General features: G+C 58.5%; 1 protein-coding gene across 6 annotated transcripts in view; it reads right to left on the bottom strand.

Moving 5' to 3' along the window:
• Window positions 1-9,121, bottom strand: part of RNF220 (ring finger protein 220) — a 223,520-nt gene that overhangs the window by 78,964 nt on the left and 135,435 nt on the right. The window lies entirely within an intron of this gene.

Here is a 9,121-nt window from a genome sequence, read left to right as displayed (position 1 = left end):
TTAATAACAAAATCTGTATGCAAGCCTGCATCCTGGGCTAAGGATGAGTGATCAGCAGCCAGAAAGTATTAAAAAGCTTCGCTAAACAGATGCTGACAATAGAACAAGACATATCAAATCAGATCGACTTCAGGAACATTAATATACACACGTGCACGCACCCGGCCCGCACGCCCGGCCCCCCGGTCCACCTCGCCCGCCGCGGGAGGGGAGGCATCAATAAATTTTTATGAGACTTTTAGAAGATCGACGCGGTACTCGATGTGACAAAAAAGCAATGTGCCTGTCATGTTCGCTTTGCTGGGGACGCGCTGGCCCCAGATGCCGTGCTGCCGCGGCGGCGGGCAGAAATTGAATTTGGCTGGTTCTAATCTGCCTTGATTTGGCAGATGGCTGGGTGTTATGAAATGAGAAGGGATGGAGGGAAGGTGGCTTCTCCTGGGGCTGCCCCCGCCCTGCCCCGGGCCTTGCACGGGGTGTTAGGAGGAATTATCCGGCGTGACCAGGCCATAAGGGGTGCAGGAGAGGAGCAGTCTTCCCCCGGGGCTTCCCCCCACCCCGACAGCTGGCTTTGCCAGGTTGCCTGAGTGCACCGGGTTCGGGGTGCGGGTGCTGCTGGCCCCAGCTGTGAGCTTGCCCGGGGGGAGCAATGGGGGCAGCGTGTCTGGTGCAGCAGGATCTGCAATCGTGCCCAGCCCGGGGCACTGTCGGGGGGTGGCAGGAGATCCGCAGGTGGTCCGGACCTCCACGACACAGGAGCCGGCGCCCTTCTCGCCTGGACCCAGCAAAGCCGGCCTCGGAGCTGCCCCGGGGCTGATATTTGGGGCACAGGCCACCCCGCCCTGGCTTGTCCTTCTGCGGAGCCACGGCGGCCTCGCATGGGTCAGAGCCAGCCCGGCAGCTCGGGGACGCTGGCACTCCTGGCAGACACAACTCTTTGGGTAAATGTTGTATCTTTTATTAGACCAACTAAATATTGGCACTGCTGGGGCCTGAATCCTGCCTTTCCTTTTAAATCACTCCGGCACGGCGGGGGGGAAGCAACTTCTTGCTCTTCCAGACAGAAATTAAAACCTTTCTTGTACTCGACAGCGAGCCCTGCATTACCATTCCTCCTCCGCTCCTCAGCCTTTGGCCCCGGAGCTGCCTTCCCCTTCGGGGCCCTTTCACACAGTCGGTGCAAAGGCCAAGGTCCCGCCGCAGAGATAAACGTCCCCCGGCTTTTGGCTGAAATTTCCTGGAAAAGTTTCTATTGCCTTTAATTTAGGGGGATCTTTTTTTAGAGCCGCCCCCTTCTTTCCCAGCTAAATTTAGGGCCATTCTATTAGTCCCATTAATAGCAGATATTTTTAACGCGGGGGGATTTGGGAAGGAAGCCTTGCTTCCCAGTGTGCAACTGCGGGCGAGGAAGAAAGTGCCCCTGGGAGCAGGTTCCCGCACACACGACTTCTCACGCCTTCCTCTGGTGCTGGTCCCTGCTCGAGACAGGATCCTGGACCCCGAGGGCTAATTCACCCTTCCTCGAAATAGCGAGATCGGAGAAAGGGCTCGCGGCCGTCAGCAAAGAGAAACCTGCCGTTCCATAAACGCTGCAGACAAATTGGAAATGGTAAACGGGAAACGGAGACCTTTAAAGTTCAAACACTTTTCGGCGCCTTTTAAAGTTTTTCGCTCTAGGCCCTGGCAGGGAGCACAATCTTTGGAGACCTCGGAGATCTCTTTAATCACCAAGCCAGTCTGCTGTGCTCGGAGATGATTACACATTTACATAGTAATAACCCCGACACTCCCCACATTATTTCATGGCTAGCATATTTCCACTCGGCGAGTGATCCATGTGTTTTAAATTATAACCTGTACATAGGAAATTAGTTACTAAGTAGGATATTCACAGGCTCGCCTGACACTTCTAATTAAGGTGATTTACATGGAATTATCCTTCGAAATAAAAAAATGGTGTTTTGCTAGCTAATAAAATATAATTACTACCCGCTTTTATAAGTTACAGTGCATTTTAATCTATTTGGGGACTTGTTTATCTAGTTCATTACAAGCAAACAACTGCTCTTCCTTTCTAGGCGGAAAAGAAAAAGGGGCGAGGGAGAGATGCAGGGCAAAGAGGGGGTCCCCGCCGGGCTGGACACACGCATGTGCCCGGTGTTCACCCGCGTTCGGGGATTCAACTCGTCTGGCAGGTGACAGGAGGCAACGTCCTTGTCTCAGCAGCCACCGGCCCTGAGTTACGCTCCCCCCGGGCACCTGCCCCGAGACGGCATCGCCCCTATTACGGCCGGTGGGGCCGAGCGGGCGACAACTGAGTGCGGCCGGGGCCCCTTGCCGGCGCGGCTCTGATTTATATCCCCTGTCATTATGATTTCACGTCAGCTGCTAAGAGGAACATTTCCTTGCAGCAAACCTGGGAGAAAGAGGAGAAACCCTGAGCATGGGGCGCGGATGCTGCTGCCCCGGCTGGTGGTTCGCAGGCACCTGAGGGCTCCTGGGCGGCTGCTCCGAGGGCCCGGGGGATGGCCAGGCCCGGGAGGGGTGCGTTGTACGTTCGAAGGGGCAGCAAACCCCTCCCCGCACCAGGTTCTCCGTTGCCCGCAGGCCTCGGCCCCCAACCGCCTCTGCTATTAGCAGCCCTCGCACGTGCGTCTTTGGCACTGAGCCGATCCCAAAGTCGGTGCTTTTAGGACGGGGCTCATCTAACGCTCTTGATACCTCCTGCTGCCTCGATAGTGCTCCCGGAGAGGAAAGCAGCAAAGCCCAGCTCTCAGGGCCAGGCAGGATGTGTGCGTGAGCTCTGGGGTCCTAGGGCCACTGTCGGGCTGCAGCTGGTTTGAGACCACGGAGCAGAGCGCCGAGGATGGGAAGGGTCAGACCAGGGTGCCCCAAACTGCATGAAAGCGGCCTGGTTTCAGAGGTGCTCCACGGAGTCGAGACGTTGGCACCAAAAGCGAAGGTCCTCCACGGAGGTGCTGAGCGCTGCCTCTCCGTGCCCGCCTGTCAGTGCTGCTAGCTCGGGGGCCACGGCTGCAAATGCTGCACCCCGCTGCTCCCGGGCGCAGGGACCTGGCTTCGTGCAAGAGCAGACCTCGGCTGCCAGCTCTGCTGACGAGCCAGGCTCGTGTTTATTAGGTCTCTTCTACCAGGCAGAAACAAATGAGCTGATTATGCAGGGGAAACAGCGCGGACGACTCTCCACAAAGAGCTCTGGTTCGCACGGAGCCAGCGGCTGCACACGCAGCGGGAAATGCGGCTTCGGCTGATGCGTTTCAGCCCCAGCGCCTGCCCCAGACGGGCAGTTCTCAGCGTTTTAGACATGGGGGACCCCTGGATACACTTTGGACACCCCCAAAAGACTCGGGCACCCCTGGGAAAACGCCAGCTTTGACTTTGCAGTGGAAGAGCGGCTTTCTGCCATCGCGCACAAGAACGGGGCCAGCCCACCGCAGGGTAGGATGGCTTTAACGCTACGGATTCCTGTTTGCAACCCCTGGGTTTCTCCTGTGAGTTTGCACGCCTGCCAGTGCTAGCATTGCCTGGCACCCTTGAAAGGACCTCAAGGCCCCCCTGGGGTGCTGCGGGACCCTGGTTGAGAATCACGGTCCTAGACCGTGCAGCCTTCCCGAGGCGGTTTCCAAGCAGCACGGTGAGGACTGTGCGTCCGAGGGGATCCCTAATGTGTGCCCAACCACAAAACCCTGGCCACGGCCAAGCCCCATGTTTCTTGAACCTGAGCAGTTTGGAGGCTTGTGCTCATCCTCAGCGAGAGCACGCTTGAGAGCCTGGGAGATGCTTGCAATGCTGGCGACCGACCACGCTGCAGCGGCAGGCCTTCGCAGGGCTTGGTCCCCCGTGCCCACCCCACAAAAGATGCTGCCTGGAGCCAGCCACGATGGGTACGCCTCCTTGAAACACTTCCAGGGAAAGGTGCTTGTTTCTCCGACTATACCAGGAGGGTAAGAAGCACTGGAAGAGGTTACCCAGAGAGGCGGTGGACTCTCCATCCTTGGAGGTGTTTAAGGCCCCGGCAGACAAAGCCTTGGCTGGGATGATGCAGTTGGGGGATGGATTAGACGTGACCTCCTGAGGTCCCTTCCCACCCTCATTGTCTGTGATGATATGATTTAATGCCTGGCCGCTGCAGCACCCGGGTGGGGAGACCTGGAGGGGAGACGGGTGAGACCCTGGAGGAGACACTGCCCCTGCACAAGAGGGAAGCGGGCCTGGGAAGAGGGGAGCGAGGGCCGCTGGTGTCCGGGCAGGTGAGCGGAGGGAGGTGTCACTTGCCCCCAGAGGAGGAACTGAGGGGATGCTTTTCACCGTCGCATCTCTGGAAGCTCCCCCTGACCTGGCAGGATGCGCCAGATTTGCAAAAGACCCCCGAGCTCAGCTGTAGCAAGCATCTCCCAGGCTCTCAGCAGGGCCAGACGGGGCTGGAGCAATGGGCCATCCAGCTGTGTCCTGTCCCCGACCATGGCAGGGCTGGGGGCTGTGGAGGGAGGGTGCTGAACTGGGTCCCTCTCCCTGTTCATTATCCAACAGCATTGGGGTAGAGGAAACATCTCCCACAGCCATTCCTAGATCCATCACCCACAAACTTATCCAGTCCCTTTTTGAACCTGGTTCTGCCTTCACCTCCTGGGGCAATGAGTTCCACCTGTTCACCACACATTGCTCTAAAAAGTCCTTGCTCTTATACCCGTCTCCTATCGTTTCCCTTCGTTCTAGCACTTGTCTGCACCCTTCCTGATGTTATAGCCTCAATCATATCCCTCCTCAGCTGCGTCCTCTCCAAACGCAAGACTCCTGGCCTTTTTAGTCTCTCCTGGCCCTGGGTCATTTGTGTGGCCCTTCTCTGGACCTTGTCAACGTGTCCTTTCTGCTGGGCACTGATGCAGGCACTTGGCAGGGCCTTTGCACTTGTCTGCACCCAGCATCTTTGCAAGCTTGGCCCATGCATCTCCCTGCTACCCCCAGGAGCAATGCTGCTGCTGCAAAGTAGAGGGAGAGACCCCCCGCCCCCCCCCGCTGCAGCTTCATGCCTGTTGGCACAAGCCTTGCTTCTGGGCATGTCCCCCTTGAGATATCCCCCTGCTCAGACTGGTTGGGACTGCAGACTTCCTCTGCAGCAGGGGCACGGCCTCGGCCTGGGGTCTCTGGAGCGTCCATGACCCCCTGGCAGCAGCTGCAGCCCCCCTGTATCCCGGGGGCAGGGGCGATACCTGGGGCTGTGTTAGGGGCGACTGCGTCATGTGGCTCAGAGGTTGGACCTGGCGTTTGTCTGGGCTGGTCTGGACAGGCCTGATCCCGAGCTGGGGAGTTGCGGGGAAAGCACGGTCCGTACGGCACCAGCTGCTGGCGCTGACTCAGAAACAGGCTCTGGGCGCTGAGGGAGAGAAACGGCTCCAAGGGTCCTTCCCCAGCTCCGGTGTCTCTGGGCATCCCTGGGATTTGCGCCCCGCTGCACCCATGAGCAGGCTGTCAGCCCCCACCGCCACAGGACCGAGGGCTTCCAGGTCCCGAACGGAGAGCGTGATCCCTGCAGTACACACAGGGCATAAAGGGACACACCCAAGGTGACGCACAGGGAGTCAGTGGCAGGGCCTGGCTTTGAGCCAGCCTCATGCCCTCACCACAAGGCCCTCGAACCTGCAGCACCCGATGCTTCCAACATCAAACTCGCATGGGCTTTCAGCAGGGCCAAAACCGGGTCTGGGGGCCCAGCATCTGCTAGGGGAGGGGAGGAACGGTGCCTCTGCAATGGGGCTGCATTTCCCTGCCTTCCCTCTGCCTCGCTGTGCCCTGACTGATGTAACCCCCCATCAGCGAGGGCCAGGACTCGGGGGGCCAGTCTTCCCATGAAACAGAGACATCACGCATGGAGGTTCCCCGTGGCCCTTCACGGGCTCTCTGCTGCGTTCCACCCCAGAGCTGGCTGCGTTTCAGTGGTGGATGAAGCAAAGCCTGTACACTCTTCAAGCCAGCTGGCAAAGCCCCTGGGAGGTGGAAGGCGCTGCACGGATGTGTAACACCGTGTGATTTAATTGCACGCCCATGCTCTCAGCCCTGCCTGCCTCCACCCCCTCCTCTCCTGCTCCTGGCTTTTCCAGCACCACGCACGTGGCCTTGTCCTGCTTTGGCTTCCCTGGGATGTCCAAGCATCCTGGCTGGCTTCCCGCTCCATTGTGGGGGAGCCTAAATTAAACCCTGGAGCACCTGGCAACCGAGGAAAGTGCCGGGTGGTTGCAAAGGCAGGTTTCTCACAGACCCCCGCAACGGGCTGGAGCCAGCGCTCGAATCCGGACCCAGGACAGAGTCTGGGACTCACATCTCGAGACCCCCTCTGCAATGGGAGAGCCGGGCGCGGCCGTACAACGGAGGAAAGCAAACAGCCTCCCTGGGCTTCACGATGGGCGTCGAGAGACCGGTGCAGAAGTGCGTGGCCTGCTGCTCCCAATCTGGCCCGAGGGGAGAAAGCAGCTGGAGCAGCCGGGGGCATCCTCCCCTCGCTGCCGGGCTTGTGCCAGGGCTGGCAGGGTCCGAGACACCCGCAACCAGCCCTGCCTTGCCCCCAGGAGGGTCCCACTAGGAGCTACAGGGCCCCGCTCCTCTCCTCACCCCCCATAACTCCCGGGCCCGGGTACATCCACGCCGAGAGGTGGGGAAGCTCCGGCGGACTTGGCCGCTGTCAAGCTGGCCTCAGCGGAGATCAATCAGGTGTGGGCCACAGCAGGGAGGGGGCCGCGGGTGCAGGGGGGGCACCCAGTGCTGCCTGGAAGAAGGTAGTGCAAGGCACTTAATAGTACCTGTCCTCGCTCTCCCCGGCAGGGATTTATGCCTCGAGGGGTCACCTCTGGCGAGACTCTAATAACACGACTTTATTAGCTTGCCTGCGCCTCCTCCGAGCAGGGGGCCGGCGGCACCTTGGCCACGCCGGGGGGGCGCGCTGGGGACGGGAAGCATCTGCCCCGGCGGGTCCCCTCCACGGTGACAAGAGGGAGAGGGAGAAAAATGAGGCTCCCTTGAAATTTATCACGCACCCAATTACAATGTTAATTGGCAAGTCCCAGAAATCAATTAATTCGCAAATTTTTTTCAATTAAAAATTAAGATAAATCATAAAACGTTATTAAGCAAAGGCCAAACTCCGTGAACTTTTTTTTTTTGCCGGCATCTGGATTTTTTTTTTCATTTAAATAAAAAAAAAAAAAGAGCTGTGTTGCCAAAGCTCGATGCCCTTGAGTGTCTTTGCTGTAGCGCGGGGGGCTGTCATCAGCAGGACTGGGCTGAAGACAGATAAAAAAATATCGACCGGTCGGACACACTGCTTCTGTTTTATTGATCAGGCGGGAATTTAACTTGCTGTGCATATCCACCGTGTCAGCAAGGGCTACAGGGGAAATTAAAAGTACTTGGCTGGGAGATGTCGCCTTGATACTGGGGCTGGGGGGAGGGGAGGGGAGGGGGAGAGGGGGCCACAGAGAACAGGGGAGGTAGGGAAGAGGAAAAGAAAAACAGGTGGGAAGAAAAAGAGGAAGACAGAGAGAAAGGGGCAGGGAGTGAAAGGGAAGAAGGAAAAGTTTGGAAGACGGGGGCAGGTGGGGAAGCGCGGACACTCCCTCTGCTTTGCCCTCTCTCCGGAGCGGTGCTCGGCTATCACGTGGGTTTTAAGGGGAGAGATTTTCTGGAGCTTTGTCAACAAAAAAAGCCCATTCCTAAATAACTCAGCTCTCATTTGGATGCCAGGCCTGGCCGCAGCACTGGCTGCCTGGGGACAGTGCCTACGGCTTGGCCAACAAGTTGGCGTCCCCAGGTGGACCTCTCAGCTGCAGCCATGTCCCAGACACAACACGGGACAGCAGGACAGATTTGGGGATAATCCACTTGACTTAGCCTGGGCAGCTGCTAGGTCTGAGTCTCTTTGGTGGCTGGCAGCGAAGCCACTTGAGGACCACAGGAAAGCAGGGCTGGAAGGGACCTCACCAGGTCACATCCAGCCCAGCCCCCTGCTCAAGGCAGGATCAGCCCTGTTCAAACACGCGTCTGTCCAACATGCTCTTGGAAGGATGGCAAGTCTACCACCTCCTAGGCAGCCTGTTCCCGTGCTGGACTGCGCTCAGAGTCAGACCGTCCCTCCTCATCTCCAGCCTCAATTTCCCCATCTGGAGGCTGTTGCTCGTAGTCCTGTTCCTTGTGGCCACAGAGAAAAGCCCATCTCCATCCTCTCTGTCATAGCTCTTGGGGATTTGAAGACTGTGATCCCTCCGTCCCTCTTCTCTTCTGCTGGGTATGGGCATCTCAGACAAGGGCTTGGTCTGGGCTAGCACAACACTGTCTAGACCGGGGGCCCTGGTGCCACACCATCCCCTGACCGGAGTTGTCCATGCCACGACCAGGGTTTAACAGTTGTGGCAGGCAGGGTATGTCATATGCCAGACCCCATACTGGCACGGAGCCAGAGGCCCCTCTGGCATCGTCTTCCTTTGACATGTTGACTGTGCAGATGGCAGCAGGCCACGGGCCACAGGCAGGGAAAGCAGCTTGGCTTGCAGCTGGACCATCGGAGAAACATGCTACTCAAAGGGCCACGAAACACAAGCCAGGAAGCAAGGCGGCTGTGGGAGCTGGCTCCGTGGAGGTGAACTTCTGCCAGGGACACTGGGGGTGGGCCTGACCCCGAGGAAGGCAAGAGGATGAAGGAGAGGGTCACCAGTCCCTGCCCTGATCCTGTGCTTTATATCTGTCCCCACATCTGTCCCTGAACCTGCTGGGGACTGCCCTGTCCTCGTCGCTGGGGGAGATCTCTCTCCGATTCCTTCATCCTGGGCGTCCCTGGAGGGGTCTTGGAATAGGGGTTTATTCCAACAGCCTGAGGGGACATAACCAGCACTGGCTCTTGTTCTTGTTCCCCGCGAAGCTGCAACGATGAGGCACCAGAGAGAGAAGGATGCTGGGATACAGCAGGCAGCAGGAGGCGCTTCCTGAACTCCGGCGCTTCCAGCCACAGGCACCAGTGCCATGGGTGGGACAGGAGCGACTGGCCCAAGGTCCCTTAGCCAGGCAGTAGCAGAGCCAGGGAGCGACTTCAGACAGCCTGCCTCGCGGGCCAGCCCCC

This window comes from Crocodylus porosus, unplaced genomic scaffold, assembly GCF_001723895.1.
Source record: "Crocodylus porosus isolate Cpor-Errol unplaced genomic scaffold, CroPor_comp1, whole genome shotgun sequence".
Classification (NCBI taxonomy): domain Eukaryota; kingdom Metazoa; phylum Chordata; order Crocodylia; family Crocodylidae; genus Crocodylus; species Crocodylus porosus.
This window is presented reverse-complemented; position numbering and strand designations above follow the sequence as displayed.